Source organism: Anomaloglossus baeobatrachus, chromosome 2 (genome assembly GCF_048569485.1).
Source record: "Anomaloglossus baeobatrachus isolate aAnoBae1 chromosome 2, aAnoBae1.hap1, whole genome shotgun sequence".
Taxonomy (NCBI): Eukaryota; Metazoa; Chordata; class Amphibia; order Anura; family Aromobatidae; genus Anomaloglossus; species Anomaloglossus baeobatrachus.
Genome location: NC_134354.1, coordinates 238,581,619 through 238,608,647, shown reverse-complemented (window position 1 = coordinate 238,608,647; position 27,029 = coordinate 238,581,619). Strand labels below are relative to the sequence as shown.

The following is a 27,029-nucleotide window of genomic DNA, read 5'->3' as shown; positions in this document are numbered from 1 at the left end:
TTATTATCAGATAAGCTTTTTGTTAATAGAGCTACAAATATAAAATTATAACATTATAATTATAAAATTATGGATTTTTTTGAGAAGTGACACACCACCCGAGTTATGCTCGTTGTTTTATTTATTTATTTATTTATTTATTTATTTAATTTTTACTAATTTTGACACACCAAGCTCAAAAGGTTAGCCATCACTGCTATAGTTGGTACTTTTAGGAAGATGTTTCTCTGCCCCAGGTGATGTCCTGTGGTCTGGCAACTTTTATAATCGTATTATCTTTCTTTGCCATTTGTCCCACAGTAGCTCTCTTGTGTTGAGTTGACCACACCAGATGCTGTCACTCTCCAGCCTTGGGTGTACGTGACCCTGTAAGAACCACTGCAGTATTATTTCATTGTTCTTACGTTGAAAATGTGACTCTTAGAATTGTTAATCATTGCTTAGCTTTTTATATGGCACACACTTATGCTCTTAATCTCTCCATAGTTTCATTGTGTTCCTTTCCAGTATAGAGGCATACTATATTTGGCATCTACCAACTTTACAGTATTTAATAACAGGGTTCTTTATGTGATGCTAAATCTGTCTGTTTTATTGTGTTTCTTTGGCAAGTTTTTCTATGTCATAATTCTAATTGTTATGTAACAGTTCTCCATGTTGAATATTATAGGCGATGTTAAATGCCATTATTCTTTGTAACATGCACTTGATTGGGCAGTTACTTATATATGCATGTAAATATAGTATTAAAATTTTAGCCAGAATGTTTAAAGTGAATATACAGATTGTGTATAACATTAACATAGGAACATCTAGCATTTTAGAATATCTTAACCTTCGTCTTTTTCCATGTGTGTAATGTAGAATGAAAACAATGCCAACCACCAATCAGCAGCTGTTGGCAAATCTCTCATTCCTAGATATCAGTAACTTTTAGTATTCTGACCAATGGAGTATATTAAAGAAGGACGTGCACAACAGAAATCCCAAATGTATCCCTCATTGTCATGTCAGGCTTTGTGACCAATGGTGGATTGAAGTCTGGTGCAAGTTGTGGTCACCAAAGGTGATAAGTCCAAGCAGGGCTGAGCTTGTTTCCATCAAAGCCTGAAAGCTTGTAAATTAGGGTGGCTTTACACACTGCGATCTCACTAGCGAGATTGCTAGCGTGCGTACCCGCCCCCATCGCTTGAGTGACACAGATACTCCTTTCTAAGGGGGCGGTTCATTCGGCGTCACAGCGATGTCACTAAGCGGTCGCCCAATAAAAGTGGAGGGGCAGAGATGAGCGGGACGTAACATCCCGCCCACCTCCTTCCTTCCTCATTGGCAGCGGCCGCAGGTAAGGTGAGGTTCCTCATTCCTGCAGTGTAACACATAGCGATGTGTGCTGCCGCAGGAACGACGAACTACATCGTCCAAGCAGCAGCAATGATAATTGGGATGAGGGGGGGGTCACCGATGAGCGATTTTGAACGTTTTTGCGACAATTCAAATCGCTCATAGGTGTCACACGCGACGAGATCGCTAACGTGGCCGGATGTGCGTCACAAATTCCGTGACCCTAACGAGATCGCTTTAGCGATGTCGTAGCGTGTAAAGCCACCTTTAGGGCTTGCTGACCGGACAATGGTTGGGACTGATCAGAAAACGAATTACTACAGCACAGGCTTGATGACGCAACGTACCTTATTAGTGCTCCTACTGTAGTAGCAGTCTTGCATTGTGTTATGTACTTATCCTAGCGTAACTTATCTTATTTAATATCCTGATATCTGACCTGGCTTGGTAACTACTCTTTTGCTATTTAAAGGGTTTTTCCCATCTTCAAGATCTTATCTCAATATGTAGTAGGTGTACTAATAATAATATTAGCAAATACCTTCAATTAGAAATGCAGTATAGTTCTCCTGATCAGCTATCTTGCTTACTTCATGTGCAGGGCATTGCACATAAAGCTTAGGTATGCATGATTATGACCGCTAGTAACTAACTGTCACTATATGAATGATCATAATAATGGATCTAAATAAGAGTAAGTGGTAATCCAGCACCCGTAGTCCAGTCTTCAGTGAAAATTAAAATATAAAAATCTTTTATTCACAAAGCATGTTAAAAACATATATGTTTAAAATCAGAATAGCCTTACGCGTTTCAGGTCATAGAGACCTTTACTCATAGTGAGTGACACCAGCACCGCCCCATACTTTTTAGCACCACCCTCAAATGAATTTTCATCAGTGGGCGGTGATAGAAGTTGAGTGAGTGACTCCAGCACTGCTCCCTGATTACGATTCATTTGAGGGCGGTTATAGAACTTGTGGGGCAATGCTGGTGTCACTCATTGCTTCTATCTTTACCCCATGACAACATCTTCTTTGACAACTAGAAGCTGCGGCATTGAGCTAGAACCAACGTGCCGGTACTGTGCTCCATAGCTTTTATCACCATGGATCATGGACTTCTTCAGAGGGCAGCAATACAAGAACTGTAGTAAATAGCTGCAGTGCTACACCCTGATGATGTCTTATTACACGAGGCATAATAGACACTGCAGAGAAATTAGTGCAGAACCATCCTCCTGTGGCAATCCTTGGAAGACTCCTCTCAAACAAAATTTTAAACTAAGGAAATTAATTAAAATAAAACACATTTAAAAGAAATCTGTCAGCAGGTTTTTGCTACCTCATCTGAGAACAGCATAATGCAGGTAAAGAGAACCTGAATCCAACAATGTATCATTTAGTTTACATGGTGCAGCTGTTCTGACACAATCAGAATTTTTAGATTTAGCATGTACAGTAGCAGAACTCAGAAAGCTGCCCCCACCCACACCTGGCTTTCTGTAAACAATGTCTATAGACAAGGCGCTGCTATTCACAGTAGTGGTTTTGTCAGACTAGCTGACTTCTAGCTGATCTAGTCTGGCAATGATAATCTCCTGAAGCTAAAACAAACATAGCAGGCGGGGCGTGCATAGAAATAATTTTCCTCTTATTGAAGCCCCTAGATTCCACTTTCATTGCAGCCATAAAATATGATGGCAACAAAAGTGCCCCACAGACACTGCATGATTCCCCCACAGTAAATTCTTCCACAGTATCCTTCACATTCACAGTATGATGACCCTACTGTATCCCCCTTCAACTACCCTGGGAATGAATGGTGACCCCAACACAGTGAGATCCCCAACTGTGACCCCACTCAGCCCTCCATGCAGTATAATGGCCCTTACTATCCTCCAAATAGTATAATGGCTTCCACACAGCCCTTCACACAGTATCACGGACCCCACACAAACCTTCATACTGTATAATTGCTTTCTCACAGTATAATGGCCCTCATATAACTCTAGATAAAGTATAAAGGCTCCCTCATAGCTGTCCAAATATTATAATTGACCCCCACAAAGCCTTCTATATAGTATAATGGGCCTCACATAGTCCTCCATATAGTATAATGGGTCTCACATAGTCCTCCAGAAAGTATAATGGGCCTCACATAGTCCTCCATATAGTATAATGGGCCTCACATAGTCCTCGATATAGTATAATGGGTCTCACATAGTCCTCCATATAGTATAATGGGCCTCACATAGTCTTCCACATAGCGTAATGCACCCCCATTTGTTTTCAGCAGAGAACCTCTGTAAGTGCATATTTGCTACAGTGCAATAATCATAGGCCAGGGAGGGGTTAAGCTTTCAAGTATTTAATCTCTATTGGAAATAAATAATCTTCCCCATATTGATATCAGAGAGAAAGTGACCTCCATACACAAGACAATCCACTATAACAAGACCAATAATACTAGACCAGACCACATATTACCACCACACAGTGATCGAATACAACCACATACCAGGGAGAAATAGTGCCACACTGTGACCAGATAACATATTACCACCATACAGTGACCAAATACAACCACATACAAGGGAGAAATACTACCACACTGTGACCAAACATATTACCACCACATAGTGACCAAATACAACCACATACAAGGGAAAAATACAGCAACACTATGACCAGACCACATAATGACCAAATAATACCATATACAAAAGAGGAAAAACTGCCACACCCTGACCAGAAAACATATTACCACACAGAAGGGAGAAATTTCGTAACTCCATGACCAGTCCGAATAATACCACAAACAAGTGAGAAATACTGCAACACTGTGATCAGACCACATGGTTACCAAATAATACCACATACAAGAGAGAAATACCACCAAACTATGACCAGACGACATAGTGACCGAATACAACCACATACAGTACAAGGGTTAAATACCAAAACCCCATGACCAGACCACATAGTGCCTGAATAATACTACAATAATGATCATAAATAAAAACCACAATACTAATAACACTAATATTACCATCAGTGCCATTATACACAGGAGCTCTGTATATAGGGTCAGTGTACCAGTAATAAAGTGATCAACGGTGACATTATACACAGAAATTCTGTATATAGTGTACAGGTAATACAGTGATCACCATTGACATAATACACAGGAGCTCTGCATATAAAGAATAGTGTGTGTGTGTACATGTAATACACTGACTTACCAGTGACGACATACACAGGAGCTCTGTATGTAGTGTATTTGTATAGTGTACAGGTAATACAGTGGTCACCAGTGACATTATACACAAGTGCTCTGTATATAGTGTCAGTGTACTAGTAATACAGTATTCACCGGTAACATTATAGACAGGAATTCTGTATATAGTGTACAGGTAATACAGTGATCAGCATTGACATTATACACAGGAACTCTGTATATAGTGTATAGTGTGTGTGTGTGTGTGTGTGTGTGTGTACATGTAATACACTGACTTACCAGTGACGTATCTAGCTGAGGTTATTCAACTGCACTTTTCCTCTTTATCCGGCATTGACCACTTTTATTTCTTCCTGCCATAACTCGACTCTGCAGAAAATAACACACAGTCACCTATAACCGATCACTCTCAGAGAACATTCCCCAAGTTTTCACCAATTTCTACACTACGTCAGACTTTTCTTTCCCCATGGGAAACAGTATCCTCAAAATTAAATTATATTATGGCAGTAATAATTTCACCTAATTTGCCCCTACAGTAGTTATCTCCACTATTTGCCACCATAAACCAATAATGTTTGTGTGACGGGGGTGTACAACAGAGCAAAGGATGGACGAGGCCGAGGGACGATCCAACAGGTTTATTAACAGGAATGCAAGAACAGCACACGATAAGTCCACGTAAAACAGATTCGGGGGCCCTTCCCGACAATCCTCGGACCGGATTACAAAGCAATCGTCCTTACAGTAGTCCAAAGAGTTCCACACAATCCCACGGGCCGCCACACAGGCCTAGCTCCGTCCGTGTCCACAGCCACACAGGCTGGAGCTCCTGCTCCCTTCAAGTTTCAGCTCACTCTGCCTGAATCTCCCAGGTAAGCAGAGTTTACACTAGTTGGACTCTAGGCCCACCTCCCCCTACTCCCAGGGATGGAAGTGCCTCAAGAGGATATAACCTTGCATTTTAGGGGGGTGATTACCTACAACAATAGAAATGTACACAGAAGTAGTTCAAATAAGACAATGAACCCAGCTTGAAATAGGAATCTGTACAGCATATACAGTGAGAGGGTAAATTACATCTTCACAATCCCTCCCCCTCCCAACTTGTGTACGTACTAGGGACCTCTACAGGTCACTGGTTAAGTACACACAGGCAGAGCGTTACTTACATGTGGCTTCATGCAGCCACGAATTGGCATCGTAGCTCTCCCACATCATTGCCCAGGAGAACAGCTGCAGGCAGACCACCCATCACCCCAACCACACATCGCCTGACCCCAAAACCAAAGCTCAGATCCACAGTGGCTGTGGGAATAGTCCTCCATTGTCCACCAGCCAGTTCAATGACAATCCCAGGTCCTCTATGGATTGCCTCAGGCCGAACCACTCGGGGATCAGCCAGTGTGAGGAAAGCACCCGAGTCACAAAATCCAACAAGTCTCTGTCCATCCAGCACAACCTCCTGCAAGTGCTTACCTCGATGAGCAGAAGTCGTCATAACTGCAGGTCGCACCCCGTAAACTCCTGGTGGTGCAACATGGGCTGAGTCACTAGGCCAGTCCTCACATAGCGGTGCCACATCTTCCTCCATGGCGCTGGGCCGTAAATAATTAACAATCCGATTGGGCGCAGGATCAGTCCTCATTTGAACAGCTGGGCAGGAGACTTGCCGATGCCCTGGCTGTCCACATTGATAGCATCTGAGCTGGGTCTCCCTCCATCCAAGGCGTCCTCTTGGGTAAGGGGTAGGGGAACTTGGAGGCCGGCTCCCACCTGAAGGTGCTGTAGGGGTTTGAGGAGGATTCCTCCATGGCCTGGCTGGGCATGAGGCCTGCAAATGCCCGGGATGCCTACAAACATAACACCTGCGCTCTGTTACTTCCTCTCCCCGGCGTATTCCAGAAAGTGCAGTAGAAGCAACTGGAGGCACATTAACACGGGTATCAACATGTGGTGGCTTAGAGGAACGGGGAACAATGGGGACAGAATAACTGGGGGCATCCGGTGTTGTGGAGCTGTTAGGCGTCTCTCCATCCTCCAACAGAACCCTCCACTGAGGCTTGATGGTGAGCACCTCATCAGCTAGAGCAGCAGCTTCCTCCACTGTCGCTGGTTTTCTCTCACGCACCCATTCCCGGATCTCAGCGGGGCACTTGAAGTAAAACTGCTCTTTTAGGAGGACCTGGAGGACGGTCTCCAAGGTTAAGGCCTCCTCTGCCTCCAACCAACGATGCCACAGATGTTTGAGTTTGTGGGCATACATCTTGAAGGACACTTCCTCATCACATGCTAGAGTACGGAACTGAGTCCTGTAAGTGTCTGGCGTTACAGCATAATGTTCTAGAATAGTCTGTTTAATATACGCATACTCACAGTTCCACCGATGGTCCATAGCTCTATAGGCTGCAGCAGCTCCACCCTCTAAGAGCCCAACCAGATGCCGGACGCGCTCCCTTTCTGGGACTTCCATTAATCGACACTGATGCTCAAAGTCCTGGAAGAAGCCCTCAATGTCACCAGCAGCCTCATTAAACTGCTTGAAGTCTTTGCGGGACACTCTGGGAAGTTCCCTCATGATGGGTGCTGGGGTTACAGTCTGTCTGGAACCTCTCGCGGCTTCCACAGCGAGCTGCTTATCCAGCAATGCCATCTCCTCCATCCTGCGCTCCTTCTCTTCAGCTCCACGCATGGCCTCCCTCTTATCTTCTATGGTGGCCTCATCTCCAAGCAGTGCCATCTTTTCCTTGTACCACACAACCCATTGACTTTTTTGGGTATTCACCTCCGGCTCCCGTCTTTGCTCCCCTTGCTGTGGAAATTGTTCCTCGGTGCCATCTTGCAGGCAAGCGTGTTCCAATGCCTCAATTAGTTGCTCCTTAGAGAGTCCTTTGTAGCCGACACCTAATTCACGGGCCTTTGTTTGTAGACTCGCCACAGTCCAGTTCCTGTATCCTGAGGTTCTGGTTTCAGACGTCGATTGGCTGTTGTCCTCCATTTCTTCTGCTCTGATCCCGCCGCTGCCAACCAGTTTGTGACGGGGGTGTACAACAGAGCAAAGGATGGACGAGGCCGAGGGACGATCCAACAGGTTTATTAACAGGAATGCAAGAACAGCACACGATAAGTCCACGTAAAACAGATTCGGGGGCCCTTCCCGACAATCCTCGGACCGGATTACAAAGCAATCGTCCTTACAGTAGTCCAAAGAGTTCCACACAATCCCACGGGCCGCCACACAGGCCTAGCTCCGTCCGTGTCCACAGCCACACAGGCTGGAGCTCCTGCTCCCTTCAAGTTTCAGCTCACTCTGCCTGAATCTCCCAGGTAAGCAGAGTTTACACTAGTTGGACTCTAGGCCCACCTCCCCCTACTCCCAGGGATGGAAGTGCCTCAAGAGGATATAACCTTGCATTTTAGGGGGGTGATTACCTACAACAATAGAAATGTACACAGAAGTAGTTCAAATAAGACAATGAACCCAGCTTGAAATAGGAATCTGTACAGCATATACAGTGAGAGGGTAAATTACATCTTCACAGTTTGGCCCCTGTATTTAATAATATCTCCCATTCTAGCCCCCTTTATTTTAAAATGTCTCCCATCCTAGGCCACTATATTCCTCCATCCAAGGCCTTTAAACTGCTCCACACTGGGCCCCTATGTTCCTCCATCCCAGGCCCCTAAACTGCCCCATACTGGGCCCCTATGTTCCTCCATCCCAGGCCCCTAAACTGCTCAATCCTGGGCTCCTATACCTACTACTCTGTCCATTCACAGAGGGGAGGAACAAAAAGATTCTTCTCACCTCCCTACGCTCCCCTGGTGTCCTCTTGCGGCTTCATATCCGGTGCGGTCAATTGGCCACCCCACCCATCCGAGGCTACGTGATGACATCAGAGCGCGGCGCATAGCAGTGATGTTAAAAGATGTGATGTGGGCCCATATACATGCATACACATGCAGACAGGCACACACTGACACATGCACGCAGACGAGCACACACACATACGCAGTTGCACTGACATTGAAACGTATTGTGAGACTGTGACCGGGGTTATCTATGACGGCCGGTATGTCTCGCCCCGGTTGTGCTCACTCCATGATAATCCACTATAGGGTTAATGCTGTTTCCCTACAGGCTGAAGGGAGGGTTAAATAGATTCAGGAACAAGGGCAGGTGTGCCGGGGGTGAGGGAGTGATCACATCTCCCTGAGTTCTCTGCCGGAAAGGCACATATGTACTATTGTGGACTTTTTCTTTGGAATAAACCGTGTGCTGTGAACCTTGGTGCCTGGATCCCGAGTCTTCTGCAGCGCAGCCGACGACGCTACCTCACATATGGTGGAGAATCGGCGTGCATGACAGCCGGTGAGGTGTAGCATCCATCCCTGGTGACCCAGCTGCGCATGTCCTGGATTCGAGCGGCTATACTACAGCCCAAACCCGGTGACGCCATGGAGGACATAATAAAGCATTTGGCTCAGGCTAATGCACAGCAGCAACAGGCTAATGCACAGCAGCAACAGGCTAATGCGCAGCAGCAACAGACCAATGCACACCTGCTCCAATCCTTGCAAGTGCAGGAAAAAAAATTCCAAGAACAGATGGATCAGGCCAATGCACGTCAGCAGCAAGCCTTGCAATTGCAGGAAAAAAGGCACCAAGAACAGATGGTTCTCCTGGCCAAGTCGATCCGTGCCGGACCGGCAGCAACAACCCCGGGACCGGGTGACGACAGCAGCGTCCGGAAAGCGGTGAGACAAGCGTTGCAAAAGATGACCCCGGGTGATGATGTGGAAGCGTTCCTGGCGGTGTTTGAACGGGTGGCCGAGCGGGAAAAGCTGCCGACCCCGCAGTGGGCTGAGGTATTGTCACCCTATCTGACTGGGGAACCCCAAAAAGCATACCTGGACCTCTGTACCGAGGACGCCATTGACTATGTGACCCTGAAAGCTGAAATACTGGCTCGGTTGGGGGTGAATACCTATGTACGGGCTCAGCGGGTAAATCAGTGGTTCTTTGAGGAAGCCAAACCCGTACGCTCCCAGGCCTATGACTTGTTACATCTTGTAAAAAAGTGGTTGCAGCCTGACACTCTGAGCCCGGCGCAAATGGTGGAAAGGGTAGTAGTGGATCGTTTTGTGCGCACTTTACCCGTCACCGTTCAACGGTGGGTCGGACAGGGTGACCCGAGTACCCTGGACCAATTAGTGTCCCTGGTAGAGCGGCATGTGGCTACGCAGGACTTGATACGGGACACTGAGACTTTGCGTACCGCCCGTCGGTCCGGCCCCTCCAAGCCTAGGGCCAAGGACCCACCGCTGACACCGGTGCGGGAGTCCGCTACCGTCCCGTCTGAAGCCGCACCCTCCGTCCCTGAGGTCCGGAAAACTATGTACCCTAAACGACAACTCGTCAAGGGGGTGTCCTTCCCTATTAGATGTTGGCGGTGCCAGCGGGTGGGACATATGGAAGCCCAGTGTCCACTCACCACGGAGCCCATGGATTGTGGGGTTACCCGGCGGGGTTCAATGTATGCTCAGGTGGTGTGTACCGCTGACCTGGTCTACCCAGAGACTGAGCCCCACTTGTGCCAAATTCAGGTGAATGGATGTCCGGTTACAGGCTTGTTGGATTCCGGAAGCTTAGTGACCCTTGTGCGATCAACCCTAAGGGCTAAAGTAAAGGCCACAGGACGTACCGTGGGGGTGGTTTGCATACATGGGGACCGCCGAGACTATCCCACGGGGATAGTCACCATCACAGCACCTTGCGGTCAGGTGCAACATGAGGTGGGACTTATTAATACTCTTCCCTATGATGTGATCCTAGGAAGGGATCTGCCCTATTTTTGGACTTTATGGAAGGGACCTCCTAAGTCCCCTCAGATATTGGTCAGTCCGGGACCTGAGCCCTACAATCCTGAATCCGGGACGCCTGCCGTAGGGGTCCCCATGATAGGGACAGGATATGAACCTGATAGGTCGCCCCTAGAGGTACTGGCAGGAGAGGCTGAGACGGTCGAGCCCATCCCGGAGTTGGAGGCGTCCCCGGATACGTTTGGGACAGCCCAACTCCAGGACCCTACATTAATACATGCCCGGAGTCGGGTGACAGTAGTTGACGGGGTGGCACAGCTGCCTGGTGCCCAGGTAAGATACCCCCATTTCGCTCTTAAGCAGGATTTACTCTACCGGGTAGATGAAATACGGGGCGTAGGGGTAGAGCAGTTGGTGGTGCCCCAGCCGTATCGCCGGCGGGTCCTCGACTTGGCTCATAAACACCTGATGAGTGGTCACCTAGGGGTCAAGAAAACGCAGGAGCGAATATTGCAAAGGTTCTATTGGCCCGGGGTCTTTGGGGAGGTAAAACGGTTCTGCGAAACCTGCCCGGAGTGTCAGCTTACCGCACCCCTGACCCACTTTCGCAGTCCGTTGGTACCGTTACCCATTATAGAAGTCCCTTTTGAACGGATAGGGATGGATCTGGTGGGGCCCCTCGTAAAGTCTGCTCGAGGGCACCAGCATATCCTAGTGATCGTTGACTATGCCACCCGGTATCCAGAGGCGATACCTCTCAGACATACTGCAGCCAAGCTTATAGCTCGGGAGTTGTTTGCTGTGTTCTGCCGGGTGGGGTTGCCCAAGGAGATCCTTACGGATCAGGGGACCCCATTCATGTCTAAAGTGACCAAAGAGCTATGCCGGCTACTCCAGATCAAGCAGTTGCGTACGTCTGTGTATCATCCTCAGACGGATGGTTTAGTGGAACGATTCAATAAAACCCTGAAAACCATGCTCAAAAGGGTGATTTCCAAAGACGGGAAAGACTGGGATATGATGCTTCCCTATTTGATGTTTGCCATACGAGAGGTGCCACAGGCATCCACGGGGTTTTCGCCTTCTGAATTGTTATACGGGCGACATCCCCGGGGATTGTTGGACCTGGCAAAAGAAACCTGGGAGCAGGAGCCCACCCCCCATAAAAGTGTGATTGAACACATTTTGGGTATGCAGAACCGCATAAGCGCGGTCATGCCAATTGTGAAGGAGCATTTACAGGAGGCTCAGGCCGCGCAAAGCGGCCGCTACAATAGACAAGCCACCGTGCGGACCTTTAAACCCGGGGATCGGGTGTTGGTATTAATCCCCACGGCGGAGAGTAAATTCCTGGCTCAGTGGCAAGGCCCCTACGAGATAAAGGAAAGAGTCGGGGTGGTTAACTATAAAGTATTGCAGCCCGGTAGGCGGAAACCTGAACAAATATACCATGTCAACCTATTAAAACCTTGGCAGGAACGGGAAAGCCTGATGGCTGTTTTTTCCCCACCTCCCTCCTCTTCGGGTCGTTCACATCCGGCTCCAGCGACCTCCGGAGAGGACGAACCGGAAGTAAGGATTGGAGAAGCCCTCACCAAGACACAGAGGCGAGAGGCCAGACGGTTGGTTCAGCAGAACCCCGATGTCTTCTCCGAGCTGCCCGGTAGGACCAGTCTGATACGACATGATATTGTCACCGAGCCCCACCTGAAGGTACGCCTGAAGTCATACCGAGTACCGGAGGCTCGACGACAAGCCATATCGGAGGAAGTAAAGACAATGTTACGCCTGGGGGTCATCGAAAAATCCCGGAGTGAATGGGCTAGTCCGATTGTCCTAATACCAAAACCCGATGGCTCCTTAAGGTTCTGCAATGACTTTAGGAGATTGAACGAAATATCCAAGTTTGATCTCTACCCCATGCCCCGGGTGGATGAGCTGATTGATAGGCTGGGACAGGCGCGATATTTTACCACGCTCGACCTGACCAAGGGGTACTGGCAGGTGCCACTAACGGAGTCCGCCAAGGAGAAAACCGCTTTTGTTACGCCGGAGGGTCTCTTCCACTATGTTGTCTTGCCTTTTGGGTTACATGGCGCTCCGGCCACGTTCCAGAGGTTGATGGACTTAGTGCTGGAACCCCACCAGGCGTATGCATCAGCGTACCTTGATGACATCATTATTTACAGCTCCGATTGGCAGACCCACTTGGAACAGGTACAAGCGGTGGTGGACGCGCTTCGAACAGCCGGATTGACAGCCAATCCCAAGAAATGTGCGTTGGGACTCACGGAAGCCCGCTACTTGGGCTACGTAATAGGCCAAGGAGTGATTAAGCCCCAAATTAACAAAGTTGAGGCGATCCAGAAGTGGCCTAGACCCCTGACCACGAAGCAGGTTAGGGCCTTCCTGGGTATCGTGGGGTACTACAGGAGGTTTGTAAAAGATTTTGCGGGACTATCAGCCCCCTTGACGGACCTTCTCAAAGGCAAGAAGTCCGTCATGGTGCGCTGGACTCCGCAGGCCGAGGACTCCTTCCGGGCCCTGAAGGGGGTCCTGTGCGGACAGCCCGTTCTTGTAAACCCTGATTTCCGGAAAGAGTTCATAGTACAGACTGACGCTTCGGAGGTCTGCCTGGGGGCAGTGCTGTCTCAGGTGGTTCAGGGGGTGGAACACCCCGTCACCTTCTTAAGTAGGAAGCTCACCCCTCCCGAGCGGAATTATAGCGTAGTGGAGAAGGAGTGCCTGGCGATCAAGTGGGCCTTGGAGTCCCTACGCTATTACCTGCCGGGACGTCAGTTTCGCTTGGTGACGGATCACTCTCCACTGGTCTGGATGAGGTCCGCCAAGGAACGGAATGCCCGGGTTACCCGGTGGTTTCTTTCTCTGCAGAACTTCCGGTTTACGGTTGAACACCGGGCCGGTAGGTTGCAGGGCAACGCCGATACCTTGTCCCACGGCCCGTGTTTGATGGCAGGAGTTCAACCCCGCACGCTTGAACTGAGGGGGGGGGTATGTGAGACTGTGACCGGGGTTATCTATGACGGCCGGTATGTCTCGCCCCGGTTGTGCTCACTCCATGATAATCCACTATAGGGTTAATGCTGTTTCCCTACAGGCTGAAGGGAGGGTTAAATAGATTCAGGAACAAGGGCAGGTGTGCCGGGGGTGAGGGAGTGATCACATCTCCCTGAGTTCTCTGCCGGAAAGGCACATATGTACTATTGTGGACTTTTTCTTTAGAATAAACCGTGTGCTGTGAACCTTGGTGCCTGGATCCCGTGTCTTCTGCAGCGCAGCCGACGACGCTACCTCACAGTATGTAGACACACATACATAAACACACACATACGTAGACACACAGATATACGAAGACAGTCAGACAAATGCATGCAGACAGACACATGCATACAGACACACGCAGACAGGCACACAGACACATGCATACAAATGCACACAGACATAAACACTCATGCAGGCAAGCACACACTCACACATACGTAAACACACAGGCATGAACACACAAGAAGATATGTACACAGACATGAGGACAGGCACACATGTAGACAAAGAAGTGCACATACACGCATGTACACTTACTTATGTAGACACAGACAAATGTACAGACATGCTGAGACACACACAGACAAGCACACATACGCATAGGCAGACACATAGACATGCACACATGCAGAAAAATGTACACACATGAAGACAGGTGCACGTAGACAGACATCTGCACATATTCACACAGACACACACACATATATAACCACGCAGACAGTTGCATGCACAGATAGACATGCATACAAACACACACACATATGTAGACATCTAGGCAGGCAAACACATGCATAGACACGCACACATATGTAGACACAGGCACACACTCACATGTATGCAGACAGGCAAACACATGCACATACATGCACACATATGTAGACACAGGCACACACTCACATGTATGCAGACAGGCAAACACATGCACATACATGCACACATATGTAGACACAGGCACATAAACACACACTCATATGTAGACATGCAGACAGGCAAACACATGCACAGACACTCACACACATGTAGACACAGGCACACACACACACACTCATATGTAGACATGCAGATAGGCAAACACATGTACACACATATGTAGACACAGGCCCACACAGACACCATATGTAGACATGCAGACAGGCAAACACATGCACACATATGTAGACACACACACACATTCTCATATGTAGACATGCATATAGGCAAAACCATGCACAGACACGCACACATACATAGACACACAGGCAAAAGCCTGCACACACTGTATGTGGTGTGTGTGTGTACGTGGACACACACATAGGCACATACTGTGTTTTTCCAAAAATAAGACACTATCTTTTATTTTTTTTGCCTCCCAAAAATGCACTAGGGCTTATTTTTGGAGGCGGTCTTATTCTTGGAGAAACACGGTTGGGGGTAACTTAGGTAAAAAAGCAGACCCTCCACTTCCCAGGAGACTCATACTCACCAGACCCAGATGTCTGCGTGGCTCCCAGGTCTTCCTGTGATCCCCGGTGGGTGCTGCACGCCGTCCTCTCCTGCTGCTGGCTGACACACTGACACACACACACACACAGCAGATCACACACACACAGCCGATCGCACACAAACACACACACACACATCAGATTGCACACACAGCAGATCGCAGACACACACAGCAGATAACACACACAGCCAATCGTACACACACAGCCAATCACACGTGCACGCACACGCACACACACACACACACACACACGCGCACACATGACATAACATCCAGCGTAAGCGGCCGCAGGGAATGATGGGAGGAAGTCACGTGTCCGGCCACAGGTCCTGTTCTGCAGGTCCTTGCGCTCCACTGCACTGCCTCTCAGATTCTGCTGACAAGAAGAGATCGGTGTTGCTGGATGTGGTGAGTTATGTATGCGATCCGATGTGTGTGCGGTCCGATGTTTGTTTGTGTGATTTGATGTTTGTGTGTGATCCAATGTTTGTGTGTGCGATCTGATTATGTGTGTGATCTGATTGTGTGTGAGATCAGATGTTTGTGTGTGAAATCGGATGTTTGTGTGTGAGATCTGGTGTGTGTGTGTGTGAGATCTGATTGTGTGTGTGAGATCTGATTTTGTGTGTGTGGGAGATCTGATGTGTGCGGGTGTGCAATCACTGCAGGTGCTCTGTTCAGCGTCGGGAGAGTGTGATTACAGGGTGCCCGCTGTATATAAGGAAGTGTCCTGCAGCATTCTATAACTTTTTTAGCTACACGGACACTTTATTATTGATCCGCAACTAGGGCTTATTTTCGTGGGAGGGCTTATATTTAAGCCTTGCTCCGAAAATGCTGAAAATCCCTGCTAGGGCTTATTTTTGGGGGAGGTCTTGAGGTACATGCACACAGAACGCAAATACAGACACAAATACATAGACACACAGGCATATACATATACACACAGATATATACTCATTAATATAAACAGACATAAATATACACACATACACACATATTAGGGGAGTTCTTACCTTCGCCTGCTGGTCTCCGGTCCGGCCTGCAGGCTCCATTGAAGATCCTCTCCGGCAGGAAGCTACAGTGCAGGGTGCACTGCGTGACGTCACAGTTAGCAGACACGGCGTCTGTTAACTGTGACACGGCCGGGGCAGTACACGAACGATTGCTGGTGCAGTGCAGTCCCAGCCGACACAGACGGACCCGACACAGTTGCTGGTGGAGCCGCCTGGGGTCCTCTGCCCTAGCCCAGACTGGGGCCCCCTGCACTATCCCAGCCCACAGATAGCAGCCAGCACTGCATACTCACCTCTCCTTACCGCTGCTCCTTGTTCGCCCGCTATCTGTTCTCTGCATAACTCAACATGGCGGCGACTGTTGCGAAGTAGTGACGTCACCACTGTGCTGAGATGTCAGAGAACAGACAGCGGGACAATAATGAGAAGGGAGCACTGCACTCGTCTCATCATTACTTTCAAATGTTTCAATTTGAAAGTGCGATCCTGGGCGGGGGGCCCAGTGCTGCACTGACACCGCGGGCAGCTGCTCCCGGGCCCCTCCAGCTCACAGGCCCCATAGCAGTGGCGTAGCCTGCCTCTATTGACGGTACGCCACTAATAGCAGGTAATAATCAGCACACAGTTGATAAGAGACACATCACTGACATGTTTCAGTTCACCATTACAGCATGGTGTCATCAGATTACATAGCAAAGACCTGCTGACAGATTCCCTTTAAGGATTAGCCAGGTAGGGGGAAGTGTAAGGCATTTTATAATAAAGCTAATTACAAAAATGGTTAGCGTGTAAAGATAGATACTTAGAAAGGGTATTTTAGATACTGGACCACTCTTTTTAGTCTTGGACATCCCATTTAACAATCATGTCCTGAATAGAGATGAGCGAACCGGTCGCGGTTCGGCTCGAGGACGGTTCGCCGAACGGGGGTCCCGTTCGAGTTCGGTTCGTCGAACGTTCGACGAACCGAACTCGAACCAATAGGCTATAATGGGAGGCAATCACAAACACATAAAAATGCATTATAAATGTACACAAACAGTTAATAAACATTGCCATAACACTTACCGGTCCTCGCGATCCCTTCTGCACTCTGTCTCCTGCCGCTATTCCATCCGATGATCGCTGAATCCTCCCGGTGACGGCACTGCCAGCAGAGATGCAGGACCTATCATGACGTCAAAGTAGCCATGTGACCAGTCACGTGGCTATTATCTCATTGGCTACAGACTGGTCACATGACTATGATGCGACATGTAGGACCTGCGAGTGCATCTCTCCGGTACACGGTGCACATATGTGTATCGCCGTGTACCGGCGACATGCTCTAGCACACGGTCGACTCCCCGTTCCGTTAGGGACCGGCTGACACAGCCGGTCATTAACGGAGATCACCGTTGCCATAGCAACGCAGTTAGCGGTGACGTCACCGCTAACTGCGGCTCCGAGAGCACCGTTACTATGGTAACGCGTCTGTCAGCGTTACCGCTGACAGCCAGCACTGATCACTCACGGAGTGAAGGCTGCACGCTGCTTCCCGATTGTAGTGAGGATTGTAGTGAGGATGAGGTTCCCCAGCCCCAAGTGATGAGCTGGGGAACCTCATCCTCACTATAATCGTCACTACTACTACACTAGAAAGAAAGAAGACAGAAGAGCAGGATCGTGGAGGGCTGACAGGGGGTAATAAAGATGGAGTCTCTAATGTGTCTGTGTATTTATTTCTATTAAAGTATTTTTTCTCTGTGTGGTGTTTTTTTTTAACCCTTTATTGGAGATTCTTAATGGCCGGGTCAAACGTGCCTGACATTAAGAATCTCTGGCTTAATACTGGCTAGTAAAACAAAGCCAGTATTAACTCATGATTACCCAACAAGCCACCCGGCTCCAGGGCTGTTGGAAGAGTTGGATACAGCGCCAGATGATGGCGCTTCTATGAGAGCGCCATTTTCTGGGACGGCTGCGGACTGAAATCCGCAGCAGAGGCGCCCAGAAACCTCGGGCTAACCTGTGCTGCGAATTCCAATCCCCAGCTGCCTAGTTGTACCCGGCTGGACACAAAAATGGGGCGAAGCCCACGTCATTTGTTTTTTAATTATTTCATGAAATAAGTGAAATAATTAAAAAAAAACGGGCTTCCCTATATTTTTGGTTCCCAGCCGGGTACAAATAGGCAACTGGGGGTTGTAGGCAGCCCGTGGCTGCCTGCTGTACCTGGCTAGCATACAAAAATATGGCGAAGCCCACGTCATTTTTTGGTGGGCAAAAAAATTCTGCATACAGTCCTGGATGGAGTATGCTGAGCCTTGTAGTTCTGCAGCTGCTGTCTGCTCTTCACCATACAGACAGACAGCAGCTGCAGAACTACAAGGCTCAGCATACTCCATCCAGGACTGTATGCAGAAGTTTTTTGCCCCCTGAAAAAATTATGTGGGCTTCGCCATATTTTTGTATGCTAGCCAGGTACAGCAGGCAGGTATGGCTGCCCCCAACCCCCAGTTGCCTATTTGTACCCGGCTGGGAACCAAAAATAAAGGGAAGCCCTTTTTTTATTATTTCATGAATTTCATGAAATAATTAGAAAACAAATGACGTAGGCTTCGCCCCATTTTTGTGTCCAGCCAGGTACAACTAGGCAGCTGGGGATTGGAATCCGCAGCACAGGTTGGCCTGAGCTTTCTGGGCCCCACTGCTGCAAATTGCAGTCTGCAGCCGCCTCAGAAAATGGCATTTTCATAGAAGCGCCATCTTCTGGCGCTGTATCCAACTCTTCCAGCACCTGCCTGCTATACCTGGCTAGCATACAAAAATATGGCGAAGCTCACGTCCTTTTTTTGTAGTTTTTTTGGCAAAAAAAATAAAAAATGCTTCCCTGGATTTTCCATTGCCAGTGAAGGTAACACGAAGCAGTGGGGGTTAGCAGCCAGTAGCTGCTTGGATTACCCTTAGCTAGCAATACAAAAAATGCAGCGGGAGCCCATATATATTTTTTTTAATTATTTATTTAAATAACTAAAAATAAAATGGGCTTCCCTGTATTTTGATTGCTGGACATCACAGTGCTGTAAAAATAAATCTTTAAAAAAATGACGTAGCGCTCCGCGGTATTTTTGATTCTCAGCGCAGATAAAGCAGACAGCTATGGGTTGCCACCCCCATCTGCCTGCCATTACCTTGGTTGGCAATCAAAATACAGGGAAGCCCATTAATTTTTTCTATTTAAAAAATAGTTAAAAAAAAAAATGACGTTGGGTCCCCCCATTTTTGATAGCCAGCTAGGGTAAAGCAGACAGCTGTAGCCTGAAAACCACAGCTGGCAGCTTTACCGTGGTTGGGGATCCAATGTGGAGGTCCCCTCAGGCTCTTTTTTATAATTATTTTATAAATATTAATAATTACACAATAAAAGTAGGGTCCCCCCCAAATTGGATCACCAGCCAAGGTAAAGCGGACAGCTGTGGTCTGGTATTCTCAGGGTGGGAAGGTCCATAGTTATTGGGCCTTCACAGCCTAAAAATAGCAGGCCGCAGGCACCCCAGACGTGGCGCATCCACTAGATGCGCCAATCCTGGCGCTTCACCCCAGCTCATCCCGTGCCCTGGTGCAGTGGCAAACGGGGTAATAAATCGGGTTGATACTAGCTGTAAAGTAACCTGAGATCAAGCCCAGCAGTTTGTGATGTCATGGCGTCTATTAGATACCCAACATCATAAACTGTCAGTACTAACAAAAAAAAAAATCGACAAAAGAAATTTATTTGAAAAAACAGTCCCCAAAACATTTCCTCTTTCACCAATTTATTGTAAGAAAAAAAATAAAGGGGTCCCACGACGACTCTGGACCGTCTAGAATATGGGGGGAAGACACTCAGGGAACGTATCCCCCATTTTCTAGGAGTGCGGACCCTTCATGTGAGGAGTGTGGGTGCAATGAATCTGCACTCACTCTTCTCGGGTCCACAGAAGCAGAGTCCATGTCGTAATGGTTGCTACCAAAGCTGCAATGCCCTGCTCATGAGGTAAGGGCATACCTAATCAGGAGAACTACTGTAGAGGAAGCTCTGCTCACTGGTAGATAGGTGCTCAGAGGTAATAATAGATAAAATTAGTGAGTAACCTCGGCACTCTAAATCTCCCAGACTAAGTCAGTAAGTCACAACGGATAGTAATGCAAAATCACTCTTTATTGGTCCGTATTAAGAAAAAAAAAATTTTCATAAGCATATATGTTTTTGTCCAAAACAAGTTACAAATGACGTTTCGGCCTGAGCCTTCGTCAGATTGGACTTATCTGCATGTAATCATGAAAAATGACAATAATCAGTATCACATAAGAGTGATAGAACAATAACATAAACTCGAACAATGTAGAGGTACAATTGGGATGCAGCAAAAAAATTGCAACACAGCAAGAAATGAAACACATGATACAAATGTCATAATACAGTACAAGGACGACAATATAGTAATGACAAATATGGGGTCAGAGTAGGCTTAGACAGCTCTGGTACGAAAGAGATGTCAATCATAAAGTAACATGTGCAGTAGGTGTAGAGCTACAGTATGCATGGCAGAGCTAATGGGTAGACCGACCATAGAAAAAGAACGGAGAAAAAGTGGAGAAAAAGTGGAGAAAAAATGGAGAAAAAAATGGAGAAAAAGTGGAGAAAAAGTGGAGAAAAATGGAGAAAAAGTGGAGAAAAAGTGGAGAAAAAGTGGAGAAAAAGTGTAGAAAAAATGGAGAAAAAAATGGAGAAAAAGTGGAGAAAAAGTGGAGAAAAAGTGGAGAATAAGTGGAGAATAAGTGGAGAATAAGTTGAGAAAAAGTGGAGAAAAAGTGGAGAAAAAGTGGAGAAAAAAATGGAGAAAAAGCGGAGAAAAAGTGGAGAAAAAAATGGAGAAAAAATGGAGAAAAAGTGGAGAAAAAGTGGAGAAAAAGTGGAGAAAAAGAATGGAGAAAAAGTGGAGAAAAAATGGAGAAAAAGTGGAGAAAAAGTGGAGAAAAAGTGGAGAAAAAAATGGAGAAAAAGCGGAGAAAAAGTGGAGAAAAAAATGGAGAAAAAATGGAGAAAAAGTGGAGAAAAAGTGGAGAAAAAGTGGAGAAAAAGAATAGAGAAAAAGTGGAGAAAAAGTGGAGAAAAAGTGGAGAAAAAATGGAGAAAAAGTGGAGAAAAAGTGGAGAAAAAGTGGAGAAAAAATGGAGAAAAAGTGGAGAAAAAGTGGAGAAAAAGTGGAGAAAGAGTGGAGAAAAAATGTAGAAAAAAATGTAGAAAAAGTGGAGAAAAAATGTAGAAAAAGTGGAGAAAAAGTGGAGAAAAAAATGGAGGAAAAGTGGAGAAAAAGTGGAGGAAAAAATGAAGAAAAAGTGGAGAAAAAGTGGAGAAAAAGTGGAGAAAAAAATGGAGAAAAAGTGGAGAAAAAGTGGAGAAAAAATGGAGAAAAAGTGGAGAAAAAGTGGAGCACCCTTTGGTGCCTTTCATGTGGCACTAAGGAGTGCTTAGCTTTGTATTTAGCCAAAAAAATGAAAAAAAAAATGACGTAGGGTTCCCCCTAGTTTTGTAGCCAGCTAGGGTAAAGCAGACGGCTGCAGCCTGCAGACCACAGCTGGCAACCTCACCTTGGCTGGTAATCCAAAACTGAGGGCACCCCACGCTGTTATTTTAAATTAAATAAATAATTTAAAAAAAAAAACACGTAGGGGTCCCCCAAAATTGGATCACCAGCCAAGGTAAAGCAGACAGCTGGGGCCTGATATTCTCAGACTAGGGAGGTCCATGGTTATTGGACTCTCCCCAGCCTAAAAATAGCAGGCCGCAGCCGCCCCAGAAGTGGCGCATCCATTAGATGCGTCAATCCTCTTGCTTCGCCCCAGCTCATCCCGCACCCTGGTGCGGTGGCAAACGGGGTAATATATGGGGTTAATACCAGATGTGTAATGTCACCTGGCATCAAGCCCTGGGGTTGGTGAGGTCAGGCGTCTATCAGATACCCGACATCACCAACCCAGTCAGTAATAAAAAAAAAAAGACGACAAACACATTTTTATTTGAAAAAACACTCCCCAAAACATTCCCTCTTTAACCAATTTATTAGAATGAAAAACAAATCCAGGTCTGCTGTAATCCAAGGGGTTGCCATGACGATCCACACTGTCCCAGTCAATGAAGAGCAGGATGTTCCCCATTGGCTGGAAGAGCAGTGCAGTGACCTGAGCTAACATCAATGGGTCAGCCCAGGTCACTGCAGGGCATGACAAGTGCTACTGTCAGCGAGGTACATTACCTGCGCTGATCTCCAGCACTGCCGACAGCACCTGTCACTGAGTTCAATGACCGGCGCCTTCACACCAAGTATTGCGAGAGGCCCGTGACGTCACCGCTAGTCAGTCTCGGGTCGGAAGCGAGAGAAGGTGATGTGACAAGCGGCGGCCATGGAGGACAGTGACAGCGCTGAGGTCGGGATGGTGGGACTTCATCACCGCAGGTAAGCCGAGCGGGACCATGTGTGTGTGTGTGTGAGTGTGTGTGTGTGTGTGTGTGTGTGTACATGCCGCGGGCAGGAGGGGGCGGAGTGAGCTGAGCGGGGAAGTGTGGGCTTCCTGCACGTAACTAGGATAAACATCGGGTTACTAACCAAAGCGCTTTGGTTGGATACCCGATGTTTATCTTGGTTACCAGCTTGTGGCAAGCTGCCAGCGATGGCTCCTGCACACTGTAGCTGTAAAAAGCCCTGCTTTTTGCTGCTAGAACCGTTCTCGAACATATCTAGAACTATCGAGCTTTTGCAAAAAGCTCGAGTTCTAGTTCGATCTCGAACAGCCCCCAAAATCACTCGAGCCTAGAACTGGAGAACCTCGAACTTCGAACCGCGCTCAACTCTAGTCCTGAAGCACAAACAGGGCACTATGTATAGGACAATAAAATGTCATATTTCCAATTTTCTCCACTGTGCTCTAATTTATGTAAAATAGCGTTACTGCTACACCCATAGATTCATTTCCTGAGATTAATCAGCAAAGTGGGGTCAGTTTCTGGGGTTTTCTACTGTTATGGAAGGTTTGAGATCACCCTTTAGTGCCATATGAAAGGCACTATAGGGTATCATAATTGGGGGGGACCATATACCGTTTTTTTTAAATTATTTATTGAAATAATTATAAAAATGCCGCACAGGGTCCCTCCTGTTTTGATACACATGCAAGATAATGCACACAGCCGGAGGGTTGCAGCCTCTAGCTATCTGCTTTATCTGTGCTGGGTATCAAAATACGGGGAACCCTACACCATCTTTTCCAATTAGTATTTATTTTACACTTCACTGTGGGACCCAAACAGCTAGTGTGAGGGCAACTAATTACAGGAGCTAGCACTTCGGCAACTTGATTGCAACTAATCACACTTGCTGTCACTGAGACTGGGCAGGGGAACCAATGAATATTCATAGGCATTAATGAGCAGATGTGGAAGCAGTGTGACAGCTGTGCAGAAACTCAGTAAGTATAATTGTCCTGCTTTAGTCCCATTTTCCTTCCTTTTGCAGCCCCCTAGCCATTACAAACTCCCTTTTATAACACTTAAGTTCGGGTCCTCAGACTTATGTAGGGTTTGGCATCTGGAGTCATGTTTGGGCCAAGTCCGGTTCGGAACCAGACTTTTTTTTTTTTAAAGTCCGGCTGGACCTGCCAAACATCTATGGGTTTGCCCATCTCTGCTCTCCATCCAATCTCACTGAGCTAGAAAAGGAGTGGGCAAAAATGTCAGTCTCAAAAGACTTGCAGCAATAATTATAGTAAATGATGGTCCTACAAAGTATTGACTCAGGGGGGAGCTGGATACAAATGGAAATTACAATTTTCAGACTTGTATTTTTAAAATATTTAGAAAACCATGAATCTTTTCCTTTAAGGGCACTTTACACGATGCGATGTCGGTATCGCTATTGCTAGCGAGCGTACCCGCCCCCGTCGGTTGTGTGTCACGGGCAAATCACTGCCCGTGGCGCACAACATCGCATACACCCGTCACACGGACTTACCTTCCTTGCGATGTCCCTATGGCCGGCGAACCGCCTCTTTTCTATTGGCAGCCGTCCAATAGAAGCGGAGGGGCGGAGATGAGGAGGCGGAATATCCTGCCCACCTCCTTCCTTCCTCATTGCCAGTGGACGCAGGTAAGGAGATGTTCGTCGTTCCTGCGGTGTCACACGTAGCAATGTGTGATGCTGAAGGAACAACGAACAACCAGCGGCATGCAACACCAACGATATTATGAAAAGGAGCGACGTGTCAACGATCAACGATTTTTGCCATTTTTGCGATCGCTGATCGTCGCTCCTAGGTGTCACATGCTGCGATGTCGCTAACGACGCCGGATTTGCGTCACTAACGACGTGACCCGGACGATATATCGTTAGCGATGTCGCAGTGTGTAAAGCACCCTTTACACTTCACAAATACCTTCTACTTAGTGTTGGTAGATCATATAAACTTCCAATAAAATACATTTGTGGGTGTAACATGAAAAAATGTGGAAAAGTTCATGACAGAGACTGGAGTACGACAGATACCAGTATTTTCTAATATGCGACAACCTCTAATTTTTGTGGCCAGTCTTTGATCTTCAAAAATAAATACACAAAACATATAAAATGTTGGGGAAGAATAAATGTTGACGTATTATTAGAGCAAAGTGGTAAGTCTTCATAAATTAACCATGCACGTGTCCATAATGTATAAAAAGTGATGACAGTTAAATGCATAATCTTTAATAGGGATGAGCCAAAAGGTTCCTGCCAGATACAAGGACATGCTAGGTTACATTGTTATAAATCAGATCAGTTTATGATTGTTTGCATGAATACACCCCATGTACAACATATATGTTTTTACCATTCAACTGTTAAAACAGAAGTGAAAATATCAAGAAATTCCAGTTTGAGAGCAAGTTTAAAGCTGTCGCACCCTGAGTTCAACAATGTTAAAACTATGGAAATAGAGAGTAAATAAATAATGACATGTGCAGCAAGTGGACATAACGCCTACGAATGCAACTTTCTAGTCACTCAAAAAATGTATTATGTTATATTAATATTTTATTCAAGATGTCTTACAGGAGGTCTAAAATCACTAATGGAGTTAAAACTGAATTCTGCGCCAAAGTACAGACATTCCACTGGCTGTGTATGTGAATCGGGCTTTCTATGTTCCCCTCTCACACTTTGGAAAATATCCCTGTGGATTTCATGATGAAAAGCTGTGCATCAGAGGTTGGCCACGTCTGGAGACACTTTTTTCCCTAAATGTATGAATTGGGGTTAAATACAGTATGATTTTAGCAATTTGGATTAATTAAACATGTTGGTTCGTTGGACTTTTACAGGGTCTTTGTTTCCCAGCACATTTATCTTTAATGTAGTCTGTGGTCATAAATCAGCTCAGAGGCGCTAAAAATTAACATACAAACAAGGTACAAACCCTCCCAATGGATCCTTAGAACATATCAGGTGACTTGGTGATACATAAAGGCAAATTTATGTATTTCTTGCTTTTCCCTAAAATTAGTTTTCTGTTTGTCTTGAAAATGCACATTTCAAAACTATAGAAGAAATTAATTACCCTCATTGAGGAGTTGTCCATCTTCAAACACATTTTTTTTTACTTAAATGCATGTATTTTTTGTTATGTTCGTCGGGTGAGCACGGTATTAGTAGGTCCACTGGACCGAATGTCACTTGCCTGGAGGAGCGAACAGGACTGGCTGCCGAAAAACAGAGATGAATCAGCAGCAGAACACAGCACAAAGACAACAGCAGCACAATGGGACCTGAGAATGGGCAACATTAGGAAATTGTTGCCCAGGCATCTCCCTTAAGAAGAAGGTACCTTAAATACCTGAAACCTCTCAGCTGACCTGAGAGTCACTTCCGGGTCTGTGCGCACTGGCCCTTAAGTAAAGGGGCATTACCAAGAGGCCTCTGTGGTGTGTGCAGGCCATGGCATACAGCAGCATATACCAAGGATGAGACAGCCGTCGCAGGATGGCTGGGCAGGTAAGAGAACTGATGTCCCTGCCAGGGGAGGGGCAGGACAGCACAGGGTCACAAGTATGTGCGTTATAATTTTAACTCAAATTATTTTTGTAAATGGATTTCATTAAAAATTTGTTACTAGTTTTGTACTGGCCTTTATGGTGTGCTGTCTGTTTGTAGCTGAATAATCAGTTACCAGAGAATCTGTCACACCCGTGTCCTGCAGTCCGACAGTCAGGTCACCTGAAGTCACACCATGGGAACCCAGGTGTGACCTCCAGTGAACTGAGTGACGTCACCTGCTCACAGCCGGGTGCCTTTCGGTTGTAAGTGATTCTCAGAGCTTGCAGGGAGTGGATATGGTTTCCTTCTCTGCAACCTCTGGATGTAGCAGAACTGAAGATCATTTGGAGTCTTCTTTTGAATTATGTCGGATCTGCAAGGGTGTTTTGGGGGTTAATAAAGGGGTGAAAGAGTGTGTATTTTATTTCAAATAAATGATTTTCCTGTATTTGTATTTTTTTTTCTTTTCACTTACAGGATTAGTAATGGGGGTGTCTTATAGAAACCTTCCATTACTAATCCAGGGCTTGATGGCAGCTGTCATTTTTTGACAAATCACAGCTGTCATTTACCCCTTATATTACCCCTATTGCCACCACACCAAGACAATTAGGAATGAGCAGGGTAAAGTACCAGGTTGGGCACATCTAATGTGATGTGCCAATTCTGGGCAGCTGTGGACTGGTATTTTTAGGTTGGGGGGAAATATCCATGGCTCCTCCCATCCTGATAATACCAGCCCCCACCTGTCTGCTTTACCATGGCTGATTAGCAAAAATATGGGGGCACCCTACGCCTTTTCTAAAATTATTTATTTAAATTTTTTTTTTTTTAAATGTCGTATGATTCCCTTTATTTTGATGTCCAGCTATGGGGAAGCTCATAGATGGGGGCTGCAGCCAAAAAATATGGCGGAAGCCCACGTCATTTTTTAAAATTATTGATTTATTTATTTTTATACTACCATAAAACAAA

General features: G+C 46.6%; 1 long non-coding RNA gene across 1 annotated transcript; it reads right to left on the bottom strand.

The window, feature by feature from the left end:
• Positions 1-162: 162 nt before the first annotated feature.
• On the bottom strand, positions 163-24,088 carry LOC142289767 (uncharacterized). Its single transcript, XR_012750153.1, has 3 exons — positions 24,000-24,088; positions 4,861-4,950; positions 163-366 (listed from the first exon to the last, which is right to left on the bottom strand). It is a non-coding gene; the product is annotated as an uncharacterized LOC142289767 (long non-coding RNA).
• Positions 24,089-27,029: the final 2,941 nt, after the last annotated feature.